Genomic DNA, 18667 nt, shown 5'->3' on the forward strand with positions numbered 1-18667 from the left:
AAGGATATAAAAACATTTTCCAAACAAACACGTGGTGTGAAAAATGAAATACACAAGATACTCAGCTTCTTCTGAAGGGAAAACAGGTGAGAACTGTTTTCTTGTTTGAATGTTTAAAGGCGTGAAAGTTTGAAAAACATCACAGATTCACAGCTGATACCACTTTGTGCTTATCTTGCATAAATATACGAAAAAAGATGAACAAAATTGTAGATGTGATAGCTTGCACTAAGGGAAATAATTATTCATTTTTTAATTAATCAGAGTCAGCCATCTGAAGGAGAGCATCCTATCCTGTCCTCCATCAGACTATACGTGCAAGAAAGAGGCCCCTAAACGACAAAAGATAAAGAAGACGGAACAGAAGAAGAGGGTAAGTCAGAAGAAAACAAAGAAGACAGCAATGGAGAAGAATTTCTCTCAAGAGTGGCAGAATTGCTATCCTTGGCTGGCCTTGGATGGCAGTCTCATGTACTGCAAGTGGTGCAAAGAACAGCACAGAGAAACTGCATGAGAGGCTGGGACAAAGATCTTCAGGTACGACAGCATATGATACTTGTCGTTTTCACCTTTCTTCCATTATTTATTGTCATATGCTCACATTATATTAATTTTTTTTCTTTTCTGTTCATGAAAAAGACAGAAGCTCATAGCCAGTAGTCACAGGTCTACAGTGACCACCACGGATCCCAGCCAGTAGTCTGTGGTCAGGGGTTGCCAACCCCAGCGACCAAGACAGCAAAGGCAGTTGAGGCAGCACTGAGGAATGTATATTGGATTGCCATTGAAGAGGTGGCTTTTCATGTCATATGATGATAGGTGATGATCCACAAAATGAAACGTGACCTGAGATTGTTTCTGTCACTGATTTTCTGTAGTCTTCTAGAGCAGCAACAGGGGGTAGAAGCTGTTCGAGACCTCCATGCTGCCATGACCCATACCAGCCCCACCACCTTCAATGACCTCCTTAAAAGTCTAAATGAAGCGTTTGAGACAAAGCTCATAAGGGAAGTGCGGCCAGCCGATGGGGTGCTATTGGCAAAGATGACTCCATGGGCAGGAGTTGGGAGGAACATATTGCGCTAGTCATACGGCATGTCCATGTTCAAACAGCAGAGCTGGTAACAACTTTTCTGAAGTGTGAGAAGCTGCCAGATGGGAATACAGAAACAATCAACCACACAATGCTGGCCACTCTCCACAACTACAATATTCCAGTGAGAAAGGCGAGTTGATTTAGTTAATTAGTACATTCATGCATCTTCAGGTAACCACGGCTTAATCCTGTTCAGGGAGTGTTGGAGCCTAGCCAAGCAGTGATTGGGCGAAAGGCAAGGAATACAGCCCGGACAGGTTGCCATTCCATCACAGGGAACACAAAGCATTCACACGTACACCTACAGTGTCAACCTGCAGTAGACCTACAGTACAGTGAGCATGTCTTTGGGCTGCGGGAGGAAACCGGAGAACTCAGAGAAAACCCACGCGCACGCAGAGAGAACATGCAAAGTCCATGCAGAAAGGCCACCGGTTCAACCCGGCTGCCGTGTGGCCAATGAATTAGAATTATTAGCATAATTTCTTTGCAATTTCTGTGTCTTCAAATACTGTATCTTCAATAAATGTATGTAGGCTGCGGGCACGGATCACTGTTTTGACTCTTTCTGACGAACAGGTCCTTGGACTTGGGATGGACGGTGCAGCTGTGATGTCCAGTGACATCAGTGGAGTCACAGGATTGCTGCACCAGGACAACCCCTTTACCATTGCAGTACTCTGTGAGCGACACAGGTTCCACTTGGCTGTCTCGCAGACAACGAACATAATGCAGCCAAGAACACCAGCCTGCAGATTGGGAACATCTACAATTATGTCATGCAGTCACCAAACAGGCTGGCAGAAATTCAAGTCTCTGGTGAGATATGACACTCAGTAAATAAGTACATCATTTCAACCGAGTTTGACCAACAATCACCAACAGTTTTAATACATCCTGTGTTGTTATTTCAAGTGGATGCCCGAGGTGAGGAGGTCCAAATCAAAGAATGTCTTCGATTCAGGCGCACAGGGAAGGCAGTCGACAGCGTGTTGCATAAATATCAGGCACTGGCTGTTTACGCCGAGCAGGAGATCTTGGTGCCATTGGAATTCACCAAAAACTAACTAGCTTCCTGCCAGTGGCCCGGCTCCACCTGGTAGCCAATGTCCTGGATGCCACAAAACACCGGTCCTGCATCTTCCAGCAACGTGACATTACATTCTTATCGCTTAGAGCAGAAGTACATAGAATGAATATGATCGATAAAATGAGGGAGGTAAACTGGGGCGGTTTAGGGCCATTGTCAAGTAGGATGTGCATTATCCTTAGAGACCCAAGTCAGCATGCGGTAGGCTGTAGGGGGCACGATCCTGTGCAGGCCCTGGACACCACAAAGGAAGAGTCTCTCAACAGGCTGCTGGATTTGCAAGCCAGGTTCCCCCGCATAGACCTCCTGGATGCTATGAAGGTTTGATACTTTCAATGCATTAAAAAAAGGCATTAGTAGCATTCATTGAATTGTCTGTTCAGAAATTGTTAATGATTATTAACTACATGTCATTTAAAACTTAAGTGTTTGGTTGTTCCTTAAGTCCCCAATGAATGAAAGATAGGATGAATGATCTTGAGAATGTTCAAAATAGATAACAGTAATATCAATGAAGGAATACCAACTTTATTAACACAACAGGTACGTCACTCAGCTACGTGCATAATGTCCATGTACAACTTCGGCGCATGCCCCCACCTTGCGGCATGATTGGAAAGGTCACTGTTCATTTGTCTTACACGTCTTGCACGACATTAAAACGGGTTTGCAATACGCTCAAATGAGTTGCACACTACGTTAAAACGAGTATGCAACACCTGTTGCAATACGCTTGAATGTTGCCAATACGCTTGAATGAGACAGGCCAGTCCAAAAGATTTCAGTCACTCTTGCAGTTCTGAGCTTAATCTGAGGTTGGGCCATTATTGCTAATTCCACCACCTAAGACTGGATGGTTTCTTCCACATCTGTGTTGGATGCTGTTTAGGACGGTGTTTTTTTTTTTTTGGGGGGGCATTTTCGGTATATTTACCATGTGTTATGGTTCTCTCCTGAGCCAGTGGTTTTCTCCAGAGTTTCATGTAGTCTCTCCAACCTGTCTCAAATTTTAGCGAGATAGCCAGTTTTAATTCAGGTGCTCTGACTTTTTGCGACTGTTTCTTTGACAGCTGGAGATATTGTGAGCTGTCCCAATAAATCACAATAAAAAGACAATCATTTCATCCTGTTACCCTTCCCTTTTTCCCTTTTACAATTTTATTTGTGCTTCAATTATTTCCTTTCATCATAGCGGCTACTACATTTTGTACATAGTCAATTTTATAGTCAATTCCTCATCTTGAAAAGCATGGAACAATCAAGTACGGAAATAATTAAATGGCACTCACATCCACACCTCTTTAAATTCATTTTAATCTTTTATCATATGGACATGCCAGGCATCAAACTGTGCAACCCTGGTGTGCTGCCTGAGAAGTGCTCATGAATACATATTGCTTTACTGCACCATATCATCAGTTTACAAAGCACATGCAGCGTTACGCCGCCTGCTCCTGCCAATCAAAACTATGAGCAAAGTAAACAGCAAAGTGGTAGCATGATTAAATACCATTTGATGTCACTGGAAAGGTGCCATGGAGCATTGTGGACATGAAATAGGGAGCGGGGAAACAATAGATAGCTGGTACTGCATGATGGAGAAGATATAAATGAAGAGATGTCCAACATGTCTCCTACAACAATCTCCCTTATCAAAGCATATAACGGTAGAAAAAAATTGGCGTGCGCGTGTGCATGCGTGTATACGTGCTAGCTCTTCTCATACACATCACACATCTTGACAGGTGTCCAGTCAGTAGTATCCAGCGGTAAGGTTTACTGTGCATAACTCAGGCTGACCAGGTCTTACCCAGAAAGCCAAATCTTTCATTCACAGCGCAAAACCACCAAATTACTCCAATGTCAAATATTATAAAACATGATTTTGACGATATGACTAGATGACAGGAATTATTAAAAGCATGCATTGTGCATGCTCGCAGGTTTTATTTCCTCATCTCTACAATGAACTGGCACTGCAGCCTGAGCCGCTGACAGGAGGGCTGTGACTGTGACTATAGGTGTGGAAGTTTTCAGAGAATAGAAGATAAAATATAAGGATGAAAAGAGCTACATATTCTTTCTCAGCATTTCAAACGGTTTTCTAGAGGGACTACATTTTCATATGAATGACGGTCTGGAATAATTTCCTGCTCAAGGGCTATTTTGTTGGAATCTCAGAAAATTTAAAAAAACTCTTAAGGAGAGTGATCTGTTGTCCAAGCAGGGAATGAATGTCAAGGGAAAGAAAAAGATTTAGCAGGAACACTGCATGGATTGACTGCTTTATAGGCCAGTATTTGCCAACAAGTTACACAGATTTAGAGGTATCACTCCAGTGACGTCACAAGATGGTGGCGGTGTTCGACCAACTGAAAAAAATATAACGTCTTTTATTCACAGAATGAAAACCCAGCATGTATTTCATCTATATATTAAGTTGATGCTGGTGTCTCTGACACTTTATTGATTGTTGCGCCCAAATGTTTTTTTTCTAAATTGCGATGAAATTTGCAATCATTTGTGGTCATGGAAGAAGATGACGGGAAAAACCGACCCATGTAAATTAGCTTGTCTAAAAAAATCGCTTTTTAGCATAAAAACAAAAGTTCCATGCTGCAGATGTTGACAAAATTTGTTTTATTTTTAAAAAGCACTGAGCATTTAAATAACATAAATATAAATAATCTAAGATAATAAAAAAAACATGTTCTTGGCGCTGAAGTAATAAAAAGAGGATTCCCACAAATCAAAACTTTTTAGGGCTATAATCATGTTTGTCTGCTAAAATGACCCGCCAAGCTTAATCGAGCTGAATTTAACAACAGCTCAGCTAATCTTATCACTTTCTTTCATTTTCATCTTCTCAACTCCACAGCGCTGACTTTGTCCATTATTAAATCGGCACACATTCAACAGTATTGAACCGAAAACTACAGTTATGTAAGGCTGGCAGATTAACAGGAAAGTCAATACGCTGCAAGGTTTATCTTGTTTCAGGTACACAGGTAAAATCTGGATGCTTTCGATGGAGGTGCTGCAACATTTAATCCTTAGTTTTCTTCTGGCTTGAAGATAAAATCCTTACCACTGGCTGCATTGTCAGGGGAGCAGCGCTGATCATTATGTGCTGTCGTCAACCTTTTCTGTCCGAAATGAGATCATTAATCATTCAATGGATGGAGGCGAATAGATTTTCCATTTGCTGCCTCTGCCAACATAGATTATGCACAATCCTGTATTTCCAGAGCTGCTTTACATAATTTAATTTAATTTTGTCATCAACATTGGGAATTTACATCGACCACCAAGGCGATCTTTGCTGAAGTTAAAACAAAGACTTAGTCAGTACCTCAGTCCATTTAACAGAGAGGAAACGTAGCAGGTATCCTGAGAGCCAATGCCCAGATGGGAGCGTCCATATGTCCAATTACTGGACGTTCCTACGCAAGTCCTTGTTGTCTCCCAAAAAAAGTCATCATAACGTCGAAACCAAAGAAAGGAGCACTCTAGACTCGTTGGCGTGTTTCATAGTGACACCTGCTACATCAGACAAGGAGCCAAGACAGTGGCTGCTCAACCAACATCGCTGCAGCACTTAAGCAACCCTTTGCTACAGTTCAATTCAAACCAGGCTAATGCTATCCAAAAAGCTACTTTTGTGTCACGCAGTGGGAATGATACTCACGCAACTGAGGCTTACCTCTTGCACGCTCGCATTTTGAGCCAAGTCAGACCTAATTCACACAGAGACAAGAGTCTGTATCTGCACAAGTTCTATGTCGGATAGGCCTTTCTTCCACACAGATCTGTATCTGATACTTTTTGAAACTCCCAGAAAGTCACCACGATTCCAGTGAACAAGAGAGTAGTGTACACACTTCAGGTGGCTTGCAACTGTTGAGGTTATGAGGAACTTACAGGACTGAAATACAAGCTGACTACCGCCTATGGTGTCGATGAAGCACGGAGCAGGTGACCATTGAGCTGCTAAACACAGTAGGAACACGCAACACTCTGCAATGTGGTCTACAAAATGGCAAAGCGTTAAGTGACAGGTCCAACAAAATCATTCAACACAGCACGTGGACTCTGTGGCGCTCACTACAGACTTGCAAGACATCAGAAAGTAAAAGTTAAAATTAAAAAAACAGTCTTTGGTCCTGAAATAAGTGATAAGAGAAGAAAAAAATGAAATAACATCAAGAAGGAAAAAAAAAGTTTATAATAATGAATCCATTTTTTAAATTTTATTTTTAGGCCAAATCACCTGGGTCGACAGTGCACCCAATTTAATACCAAGAACAATTGAAAAACCACTTCCATCAGAAAGATGACCTTCAACCACGTCCGTTGTAATCTCGCACAATTTTTAAAATTAAATTAATTCGATCATACACGGTGGACGGACCATGCCATGAGGAAGGGGGTGCGCCATCTGTAAGAGGGAAACACTGTTTGAAACAATATTGTAGGACTTATGTTCGTGAGATTTTGAATGAATTAAAATATTTCCCAAAATGGTAACATGAATAGCTGGGGCAACTATGTGGGGTGCATTGCAATATTCTCCAACGGCCATTCGAGAAGCGATTCATTTGAAATCTGAATCGATTTTTCCCATTACAATTAATGGAAAAAGAAATAATGTGTTCCGAGCCTTAAAAGAGGCTTTTGTAGGAGTGAATGTAAAGTGTCTGCTGCAGGTGTGCTGTCCTCTATGTGTGTGGCCGCTGCATGTGGGAGGGGTTGCAGAGTGAGTGACGTCTCTCCAAAAGTGAAGAGGTGCCCGGTGCGTGTCCAGCTCTGAATGTGCGCTTCTGTGTAGTTTGGCTGTGACAACGTCATAAACCAAGTCACGCTCTGTCCCAGACTCGCCTCATCCCTGTCCCAGCTCCAGCCCACAACAGGACATCAAACCCTGGAGTGCGCACTCCAGCCTCGGAGGTGTGGAGAGCGAGCACCTCCCCTGTGACACTCAGGAAAGATTTTATCCCTCAATATGAAGAAAAAACAGTTAGTAAATGTAGCTAACAGGACACGTCTTCATACAGGTCAGCTGATTGGTCCACGCACCATATGTTTTTCCGGCTTTTTCCGGGAGCGTTCGAGTTCTGGATTTTGGTTCGAAATCCGAAGCAAAAAAATCTCGAAATTTGTGTTCGAACTCGGATTTGTTCGAAGTCCGGGACGTTCGAAAACTGAGGTTCTGTAAAGCAAGTATCTGCTTTATGGGATAGTGGACCATCGAATAGTAAACCTTTGAAACATTATGCTATGTTTCAGGTTGATAATGTGCCCCAGAACCAACTGCTCCTCACTCAAAATCAGCACTGAATGTAACTCCCACAACACAAAAATTAATTTCAACTACATGACTTAATCAGCATGTCACATCTCTTATTTTCTCAATATGATTCTTTCCAAAATGTATATCGAATAGGTAAAACATAAACATCTTCATTGAGGATACAAACATAAAAAAATACCAAATATATATGCTACAGAGCACAGCTACAAATGTACATTTTTCACTTTTCAGTAACATGGTGAATGATGTAGGCTATGTGTATTAACAACCTGAAATTCTCAAGGTAGAACCTCCAGCTTCGCCACGTCTTATCAACTGCCAAAGTGTTATCAGACCATAGCAGGTTAGTCATAATGGGAATCCCCCCAAGGGTACGACTGTTGAGGCTTTTGATTCATTTGTCAGAACAAATGAACACAACTGAGCAGCTCAAAGTGCACAGGATGTAGGCAAGTACACTAAAACAAAATATAATCATATATACATATATAATGACTATAATGCGGGATGTCTTCTAACCTCCTTTTTGATGACCAAGTATTAGTACTGACACTTAAGTACTTGCCGATAATGAGTAATAATACCATAACAACAATTTTAAATCATAATTTTTTTTGTAGCTCCTCTGTAGCAGATCCCACTTCCCCATTTGAAGTTTAGCCTGTGCAATCTCTGCATATTCTGACATACAATATCTAAGGTTGTGGTACTGCCTGCTGCCTACTGGTTTACGTATTGAGTATTACAATGCTATATATAATGGAAGGAAGTATCAGTATCATAATGCAACCCTGGATTAGCATGGTGTAGCGGACACCATCTGTTGAGTTTCTTGTGTTGAAAGTACAATTAAAATTATGATCATGAACTCTAGCAGGCCCGGCTTTGGTGCCAGGTTTCACATTGCACCAAGCTGTACTCCATGTTGTCATGTTCAGGTTAATCTTTTACAGTAAAATACGAATAACATCTACACATAGTGCATGGAATTCTCCCAGATTCACATCTCTCATAGGCTGATCCTAGGATTTTCTATGATCCTCGAACAAATACAACCGTCTCCACAAATACAACCGTCTTCACAAATACAAGCGTCTCCACAGTGGAGGTCCGACACTGTGCTGTACTTCAGTAGAGTAGTTCAGAGTATATTTATTACTTGAGAAAGGGTAAATATGGAATTAGAGGGTGGTCGCAGGGTCATTTGCATGAGAGATGACAGCAGTACAGCAAAGTATTGGTGCGAGCACCGATGCTGGTGCTGGAATCAAGACATCCTTGATAATGATAATAACAATAATGCAAGACTGCGGTCATTCATATTTATTTTTAAGAATGCCCTGGACACAAAGCTAAACCTCTTCTTATAAACGCCGCAGGACTGAAAGCAACAAGAGGTAACATACTTACATGCATAACTATGCGGAGCTAACTCAGCAGTGATCATTATTCCCTCCGACCCCTGAAGATCAGGTACTATCGTTGTCTCCGAGCAGGGTGCGAAGATCACTGAGAAGGATCGACGTGAGGAAGGCCTCGGGTCCAGACGACATCCCGGGAAGGCTCCTGAAAGACCGCGCTGAGGTGCTCACGGATGTCCTCACGGACATCTTCAAAACCTCACTGAGCCAAGCATCCATCATTCCAGTCCCGAAGAAGATGTCTCCCACCTGCCATAATGACTACCGCCCAGTGGCACTTACTACCATCATCATGAAGTGCTTCGAGCGGCTGGTCGTGCATCACATCAAGACCTCCCTCCCTCCTGCACTGGATCCATACCAGTTCGCATACCGGTCCAATCGCTCGACTGATGATGCCATCTCCACCACCCTCCACTCCGTCCTCACCCACCTGGAGACAAGAGACTCTTGTGCCCGAATGCTGTTCCTGGACTTCAGCTCAGCATTCAACACCATCATCCCACAGCAGTTCATCCTCAAGCTGGTCCAGTTGGGACTTGACCCCCCCACCTCTGCAACTGGCTACTGGCAGGCAGACCACAGGTGGTTCAAGTTGGCAGAATACCTCCGGGTCCATCACGATGAACACTGAAGCTCCTCAGGGATGTGTTCTGAGTCCTCTCCTATTCACTCTGCTAACGTATGATTGTGCACCTGTGTCTAACACAAACCTCTTCATCAAGTTTGCAGCTCACACGACCGTGGTGGGCCTCATCAAGAACGACGACGAGTCCAACTACCGGAGTGAGGTGAGCCGCCTGGTCCAGAGGTGCGATGACAACAACCTTCGCCTGAATGTGGAGAAGACCAACGAGATTGTGGTGGACTTGAGGAAACGACCCGTCCTGCATCCCCCGCTTCTCATCGCTGGTGACGCTGTGGAGCAGGTCACCAGCACCAAGTTCCTGGGTGTTCACATCTCCCAGGACCTGACCTGGAACACCAACACCACAGCACTGGCCAGGAAAGTCCAGCAGCGCCTGTACTTCCTGCGGAAGCTGAAGAGAGCCGGAGTTACGTCCCCCATCATGTGCACCTTCTACAGAGGTACGATCGAGAGCGTTCTGACCAGCTGCATCACAATGTGGTTCGTCTCATGTACCATCGCCTGCCACAAGACCCTGCAGCGTGTGGTGAGGACTGCTGAGAAGATTATCGGGGTCCCTCTTCCATCCCTCCTGGACATCTACAAGACTCGCCTCACTCAAAGAGCCCTGAGGATCGCAGGAGACCCCACCCACCCGTCACATCGCCTCTTCACGCTGCTGCCATCAGGGCGAAGGTTCCAGAGTCACCGTGCACAAACTAGCAGACTGAAAGACAGTTTCGTCCACCAGGCTGTCATGATGCTGAACTCTCTTCCTGCTCTGCCCCCGGGTCTGCACCAGGCACTTTTGGCTCCATCCATTGCACGTCTGCCCATCCTGGGTGTGGGACCCCTCCTCTGACGCTCACCCTGAGGTTTCTCTGTTTTCCTCCCGACAGGGTTTTTTTTTTTCAGAATTGTTCCTTAGCCGATGCGAGGGTTTAGGGCAGAGGATGTTGCCATGCTGCTCATGCTGTCATGAGCTAAGTGGCTGATGGACTGATGTGATGATGATGATTTTGTTGCCATTTGTCCTGCTGTGTCTATTTACTATTTGTTCCTGTCTGTCGATTTTCAGATGTCATGTCGTCCGGGTCTGAGAGAACAGATATTTCATCCATGCTATATGTCTTGTACTGTAGCATATTTGACAATAAAGCTGACCTACCTATTTGGACTACTCCCATCTAACAAAAGAAACCCCAATCCAGAGACTCAGAGTCGACCAATGTAGTTATCAAAGGTTCCCTGTATCAAAAATATGTTTAAAACTACGATCGTGAACCAAAGTCCACCAAACTCTCCACAACTGTCACACGGCGGTGTCTGCTGTCAAACGCCACAGAGCATGAGAGTGCGGCATTCATTGTGAGATGCAGAAATGTCATCGTGGAGATTGTGTTTCTGCGGTATATTGTGTACAACAATATACCGCACAACACAATCGCCCATCCCTACAGTACAGTGTAGATTTAGCCAGCAAAACGGATGAGCAGAACCACCACAGCTTAAATGAGACCCGCCAAGCTATCAGAAAAATGATCCCTTTTTTTGTACTCTCACATGATGAAACGTATTTAAACAAAGTGGAAACAACGAAAACATAACACATCATGGAGGTGGAGATTTTTCAGTAGGGATGCTGCAATCAGGATTTTTGCGGCCGATTACAGATGCTGATCAGCCAGAATGCCGATCACTACGATCACATTGATTGACCAAGAATTTGTAATTAAAAATGATGAGACCTTCTGTGTATATGATATATATTTAGTCATTCACATATATTTTTGGTCAGTCATGTTTTTACTGAAAACATTTTAGGGATTCTTTTCATCCCAGAGATGCTTACTGTTTCCAGTTGATTTATGTTTCATGGCTAAAATATTGACAAAAAAATCTGGAATAATAAGCATCTTGAATAAAAAATAATAAAATAAAAAACAGAATGAATGAATCTTCAATGCAACTTTGCTCTTAGTGTTTCAATTGTTGACTCAATGCATTTACAAATGATTCACTTGTTCAGTGATTCATGTTTTATATTTATTAGAAAATCAGTAGGTTCAGAAAAAATACAAACTAAAATGCAGGGTAATAAAACTTGAATAAACCGAAATGAATAAAACAGAAATGGAAAGCATCCATTTAAGAAGGAATTGGCGAGAATAAAAACTCTAGTTATCTTGCCATCTTTTGCATGATGGTTCATCTTTAAAAATCATTATTCTGAAGGCATGGCAGCTTGACACCTCAATAAAAGCTTTTACAGTAGTTGAACCTCATAGAGAAAGAGAGCGTGAGTGCTGCTGTTTTGATGCTGAATCACACACACATCAATATTCAACAGGCTGTTCCAACAAAGATGGCTACAAATCATTTGTAAAAAATAAAAAATAAAAAAATCTGTGCAACTGGATCTTGTCTCCTTGGCAGAACTTGTCTACCGGCAGAACATGTCATCAGGCAGAAATCTCAGTGAAACCGTAGCGCATTAGCTTCACAGCTGAAATGCATCTAGTGAAAACCAGGGGTTATTCTGAGTCACAACAGCAGTGATTACGGCTTGTTAGAGATGTTCCAAAAAAGTGGTGGAAGTAGATAATCTAACGCTCAAACTGACTCAGCTGTGAATAAACCAAGCCCACCCGAGTCATTCAACTCACTTGAACATTTGTGAAATATTCACACTCAAGTACTAAATTATTTAATTATTCAATTATTCAATACTATAAGATACCGGTCAGTAAATGTTCAAACTGCCCCCTTTATGTCATTCTGAAACGTGAAGTCAAAGTAAAGTTTAATAATCTGGGTCCGTCGGTCTTGCAGCTGCTTCTGCCTCTCGCTGGATCCTGTCTGTCCTCACTCACATGACGGAGCTCCATCTCTGATGTTGAATGATAGATGCTTCTAGAAGTTGCTTTTGCAAGTATAAGCTGGACAGTGTTGGGTATATGACTTTCTGTGATTACATTTTTCGCCGTTTGTCACAGTCTCTGCTCATAAACAAACGTGCGATCAGAGACCCAGTTTTACGACAGCCTGCAATTACACTCATTTACCTGTGGCGCCGCCAAAAGCACAACATTTTCAATTCTGCCTACAGCTGCTTTAAGTTAAATTTCACGCTAAATGTGATAAACACAACTGCACGGTGCATTCACAGTACTAATGCAGCTTTAATACACAAATAAGAGGAGTCCATTAAGGCACGCTGGGCACTCCAGCTTTTGAAAGCCAACCCTGTCGTGTGAGTCATATAAGATGGTAGTTCATCATTATACTTTTAATACAAGAGACTCTCCACCATCAGTAAATACTGAAAAAAAATATTAATTAATAACATAATATGTGCATTGTCTGACCCAGTTGTCGTACCTTGTTCATAACTCATCCAAGGTCTCCCACAATGCTGCCACTTAGTGAAAGACAGCAGTGAAAACAGTTGGACATCTGCTCCTCTATTTGCTGTGTCATCCTTTCCCTGATTATGGCCAAATTCATCAACAAATTCTCATTTGGTCAAAGTATTTGTGAAATCATCAATCATGTTAATGGAAAACAACCAGTTGGATCATGTTTGTGTGGCATTTCACTTGCAACAGTTGCACAGTCCATTTCATTGGCAACGCAGTTAGACAGACAGCAGAGGTCCTTGACTGACTGACAAAATCAGAAACCACATCTATTGGCCCACTGGTTCATCTCTACGTAATGGTTATGATGTTTAAGGTTATAATCACAAGAAATAAAAGAATAATAATGACATCTTCTTCTTCTTCACTGTATAAAACAAGGCAAAAATAAATATCTATGTGGAAATTGGAATGTCACAGGTTTAAATCCCACCAGCCCAGGGATTTGTCTCGTGTTCACTCAACCTAATATCTCCACCACAGCAGCTATAACTAAATTAGTTTCAGAGAAAGAAACCTTTTCCTTTGCGGCAAAGTAATTTCTAATGACATCTGGAAGCGTACGGTGCCCAGGGTAGAAGCCCACTTGGTTTCACTGCGGCACTTTGTTGATCCTGTAGGGCTGCTGTTTAACATAAATCCAGGCTCATCTACCTCAGAGCACAGAGATACATTCCTTGGGGTTAGCAGCAAAACACTGACAGCACTGTCCTCTGGAGAGTACTTATAAATAACAGATCATGATTTCTTGTCAGCAAGACACTGCTCTACTTCCCGGAAGTCAAATTTAAGTTGAGCTGAGTGTATTAAGTTTAACAAACAAAATGATCTGTTTCGAAATAGTGCAGCTCGCAGATCCATTCCTGATGAAATCAATAATGCCAAATGACACGGATCAGTACATTACACCAACACGTTACTGAATTCTGCAGCAGTAAACACAGAGCAGCCAACTTTCATACGATCACTTTAGCAGGGCAGTAGGTCACCATGCTTAGCGCAAGTTAGTCTATTGTAGTTTTGCCTAAAAAAAACTGAATTCTGCAGCAGTAAACACAGAGCAGCCAACTTTCATACGACCACTTTAGCAGGGCAGTAGGTCACCATGCTTAGCGTAAGTTAGTCTATTGTAGTTTTACAAAGTTAAATAGAAAACCGACTTTCATGTATGTGTATGACACTGGACCTGTCTTTTCCAATACAACCCCTTGTGACCACTTCTCTTCCCCCCTCCTGTAGTCACGCACCAACACTGACTCCCCAACAACAAACTGTCTGTCCTTAGCGTGTTGCCGCTGTAGTTGTTGTGCCTCCTGTGACCTGTGTACTACCCCAGCAACACTGGGTTTCAAACAGTCCAGCCGCGAACGCAGCCTGCGTCCAAGGAACAGCATGGCTGGCGATTCCTGTGTCGTGGCGTGGGGGGTGTTGCGGTAGGTCAGCAGAAATGAATCCAGACATTGCTGCACTGGTGCTGTACCTTTGGAGGATTTCAATGCATGCTTGAACGTTTGCACAAAACGCTCAGCCAAACCATTGGTGGCAGGATGATAAGGTGCAGATCGAATGTGTTTGACTCCATTTAACCTCAGAAACGTACTGAAATCTTCTGAACAAAACTGAGGTCCATTGTCACTGACAAGAATGTGGGGGGTGCCATAGCGACTAAAAAGTTCCCTCAGCACTTGAATAGTCCTGTTAGCTGTGGTACTGTCCATAATATGCACTTCAGGCCACTTGGAATGTGCGTCTACAGCGACCAGGTACATATGTCCTTCAAATGGACCAGCAAAGTCCACGTGTATCCTTTCCCAGGGACTGGAGGGCCACATCCGTGGGTGGAGAGGTGCGAGCCCAGGCTCTTTTTGTACACGCTGACATGAGGGGCAGGATTTAGCCTGGAGCTCAATCTGTGAATCAATGCCGGGCCACCATACATAACTGCGTGCCAAGGACTTCATCCTCACCACACCTGGATGTGCTGCGTGTAACTCCTTCAGAACGTGGGGGCGCAGTTTAGGTGGAACTATCACTCTCACACCCCACATGAGACAGTCCTGCTGTATTGTGAGATCATGGCGACGCAGTATATAAGGTGACAACTTCTCATCTGCATCTTTTGCAGCTGGAAAACAACCAGTCGAGACCATTTCTAGGATGTGAGACAAAATGGGATCAGACTTGGTGTGACGTCTGATTTCAGAGTTACTAACTGGTAGCATGTCCAGCTGGGCAGTGTAGAACACCTCTACTGCGCTTGGTGTCTCGTGATGGACATGAGGAAGTGGCAACCTTGACAGTCCATCAGCATTTGCATGTAAAGAACCCTTCCTGTATTCGATGGTGTAATCATGCGCTGACAGGAGAAGTGCCCATCGCTGCATCCTAGCCTCAGCCATTGATGGTGTACTTTTCAGTGGGCTCAAGATGGAGGTCAGTGGACGATGGTCAGTGAGCAGCGTGAACTTGTTACCATAAAGATACTGGTGGAACTTGCGTACTCCAAAGACTATCGCCAAGGCCTCTCTCTCTATCTGAGCATAATTTCGCTCTGCTTTGCTTAGAGTTCGGGATGCATATGCTATGGGTCTTTCAGCACCATCAGGCATGATGTGTGAAAGCACTGCCCCAACCCCGTAGGGCGAAGCATCACATGCCAAACGAAGAGGAAGCCCTGAGTTGTAGTGGGTCAGCACTTCTTGTGACACTAGTAGTGTTTTTGCTTTCTGGAATGCTGACTCACAGGCAGGTGTCCACTGCCACTTCTTCTCTTTGTTCAGCAGTTCATTTAATGGTTGCAAGACAGTAGCTAGGTCAGGAATGAAACGACCATAATAGTTTAGCATTCCCAGGAATGAACGTAGCTGAGTGACATCACCTGGTGCTGGTGCTTCCACAATAGCACGTACCTTATCTGGAGATTTGTGGAGACCAGCAGCATCAATGATATGGCCCAGGTATTCCACGGACTCCTGGAAAAACATGCACTTCTCACGCTTGAGGTGCAGGTCATACTCCTCTAGCCTGCCCAGGACTGCATCCAGTGTTTTCAGATGTGTCTGCTTATCAGGACCACTGATGAGGATGTCGTCCAGATAACAGTGAGTATATGGCAGTCCAAGTAGCACTTGGTCCATGGCTTTCTGGAACAAGGCAGGCAATGACGCTACACCGAATGGCAAACGGTTAAATCTGAATAGTCCTTTCTGTGTAGAGACTGTCAACAGCTTTTTAGACTCCTCTTCCACCTCCATCTGTAGATATGCATTTGACAGATCCAACTTGCTGAAATGTTGACCTCCTGATAGTGATGCAAAAAGGTCCTCAATGCGTGGAATGGGGTATTTATCAACACAGAGGGCCGGGTTTGATGGTGACTTTGAAATCCCCACAAAGTCTCACTGTACCAGCTTTTTTTGCTGACTGGCACCACTGGTGTTCCCCAGTCACTATGCTCCACTGGCGAAATCACTCCCAGGTCTGTTAAACGTTTCAGCTCTGCTTCTACTCGAGGTCGAAGAGCATAAGGCACGTTTCGTGGAGGACAGAATTTTGGTATACTGTCAGGTCTCAAGGTCAGTCGGGCTTGAATTCCTTTCATGGTGCCTAGCTGTTGAGAGAAAACAGCTGAGTGTCTCTTTAACACTGTCTCCAAGTTTTCTTTTTCTACTTGCTCTGTAGTATACACAGTTCTTAAGTCTTTCCAGTTCAACTTAATTACTCTCAGCCACTCTCTGCCAAACAATGGAGGTGCATCCACTTTCACTACATACAAAGGCAGTTTAGCCTGTTGTTTATTTAACTTTACTTGCACTTTGATGACCCCTTCTGGTGCCAGTGGTTCTCCCGTGTATGTCTTTAATATGACATCTGTAGGTTGTAGAGGCAGCTTACTCAGAGTACTTTTGTATCATTTCAAAGGAATCAATGACACTGCAGCTCCTGTATCCAACTCCATCTCCATTTTCTTTCCATGAATTTCAGGCAACACAGATATGCGTGAATATCTGCCTTTCTGAGGCAAAGAATATAGCCCCAACTCACAGTCTGTGTCAGATTTTGTGTCTTCACTTTCACTATTGCCTTCTCTGGTCTCTACATGATATATTCTTTTCTTTTTATTTTTTGCACCGTGTTTCTTTGTATTACCTCTCTGTTCCAGTCTTTGTGGTTTCCTTTCTTTGACTTGGTTACTTTTGTCTTTACCCCTGCACATGCGTTTGGTGTGGCCTTTCCTCCCACACTGATGGCAATCGCGATCCTTATACCAGCAGTCCTCTTCTGAGTGATTCATTTTCCCACAGCGGCGGCATCTTTCACCTCTCTGTGCCAACACGGCGTTCACTTTGAGCGAGCTGCTTAATTGCTGGATGTCGCGCGCAGCCGTCTCAGCTGACACTGCGTAATCCACTGCTTTCTGAAAAGTGAGGTCTTTCTCCGTTAAAAGACGCTTCTGCACGGTGTCACACTTTAATCCGCACACGAATCTGTCTCGTAGTGCCTCTTCCAGATAAGCACCAAACTCACAATGTTCTGACAATCCCTTTAGTACAGCCACATACTGTGCCACAGTTTCCTCTTCACCCTGGTTCCGCTTGTGGAATCGGAATCTTTCCGCTATAACGAGCGGTCTCGGAGCGAAATGAGTTCGCAAAACATCCACAACATTGTCATAGTCCCGTTCCCCCGGCTTGTCAGGAGCAACCAAACTGCGGAGAAGTCCATAAGTCTTTGCCCCCATCACACTAAACAGCACCGGCAATCTCTTCGCGGACCGGATCTCATTAGCCAGGACGTAATGTTCAAAACGTTCAATATACGTTGTCCACGGTTCTCTGGTTTCATCGAAAGGTTCCATAGTTCCAATCATTCCCGCCATTGTGCGTCTTTCGGTGAGCTCCACGGACTCCTCGGATGAAGACTGGCTCATTAACTCGAAAAAAGTTCACTCCTTAGCTCCGTAGCTTGCCTTCATGCAGCGCGTGGTCGATCTTTTCACGTCCGTCCACACTTGACTCTCACCGGCAGTTCAGATGATGAGAAAAGTTCAGGATTACACGACTCGTCGCCAATTTATGTTATATCTCTCGACACTGATTCCTCATGGGAACACACGTTCAAATATCCCGGAGAGAAACGACACCACGGCTGTTGTTTTTGGGCACACTTCTTCGGTCTTCTTTTATTATACAGGTAGAACACAAACAACACTCAATCAATACAGACGCCCCCTAATGTTTAGTCTCAACATAGCATCCATTGATCCCATACACAACACATTTCTTTTCAGTTTAGTCATTCGCTCAGAAGTCCCACTCCACCGTTCGCTGTAGACTACCTTTCAGTCCTTGACCCACATGTGCAGTAGCAGTAATCAAGGTCTAAACCAACCAAACAAGCGCACACATTATAACCAATCAGACATCAGCTGAAACGAACAACACCAGATTCATGAGAGGATGAAGGGCTGGAAAATCCAGTCGTTTCTTCTCCACATAAATCACACCTGAGAAAGGCTGCTCATCTAGCTCGGTGATATGAATCATTATTTCTCAGTTCTCAGTTCCGAATGTCACGCTCGGACCGGCGGGTGTTGCTAAGCGTTAGCTGCGCTAACAGCCTGCTGCTGAGAAATCAGCGGCCTCACTTTCATGAGCCCGGAAAACTCTGTGCTCCGATGGCACTTTAAATGGCATATTTTA

At 43.7% G+C, this 18667-nt stretch overlaps 1 protein-coding gene and 1 pseudogene across 1 annotated transcript in view; both read right to left on the reverse strand.

Moving 5' to 3' along the window:
* The window catches only part of LOC128758027 (CMP-N-acetylneuraminate-beta-galactosamide-alpha-2,3-sialyltransferase 1-like), a 68307-nt gene that overhangs the window by 32236 nt on the left and 17404 nt on the right, over nt 1–18667 (reverse strand). The window lies entirely within an intron of this gene.
* On the reverse strand, nt 12754–17895 carry LOC128757225 (uncharacterized protein K02A2.6-like; annotated as a pseudogene).

This window comes from Synchiropus splendidus, chromosome 4 (assembly GCF_027744825.2).
Source record: "Synchiropus splendidus isolate RoL2022-P1 chromosome 4, RoL_Sspl_1.0, whole genome shotgun sequence".
Taxonomy (NCBI): Eukaryota; Metazoa; Chordata; class Actinopteri; order Syngnathiformes; family Callionymidae; genus Synchiropus; species Synchiropus splendidus.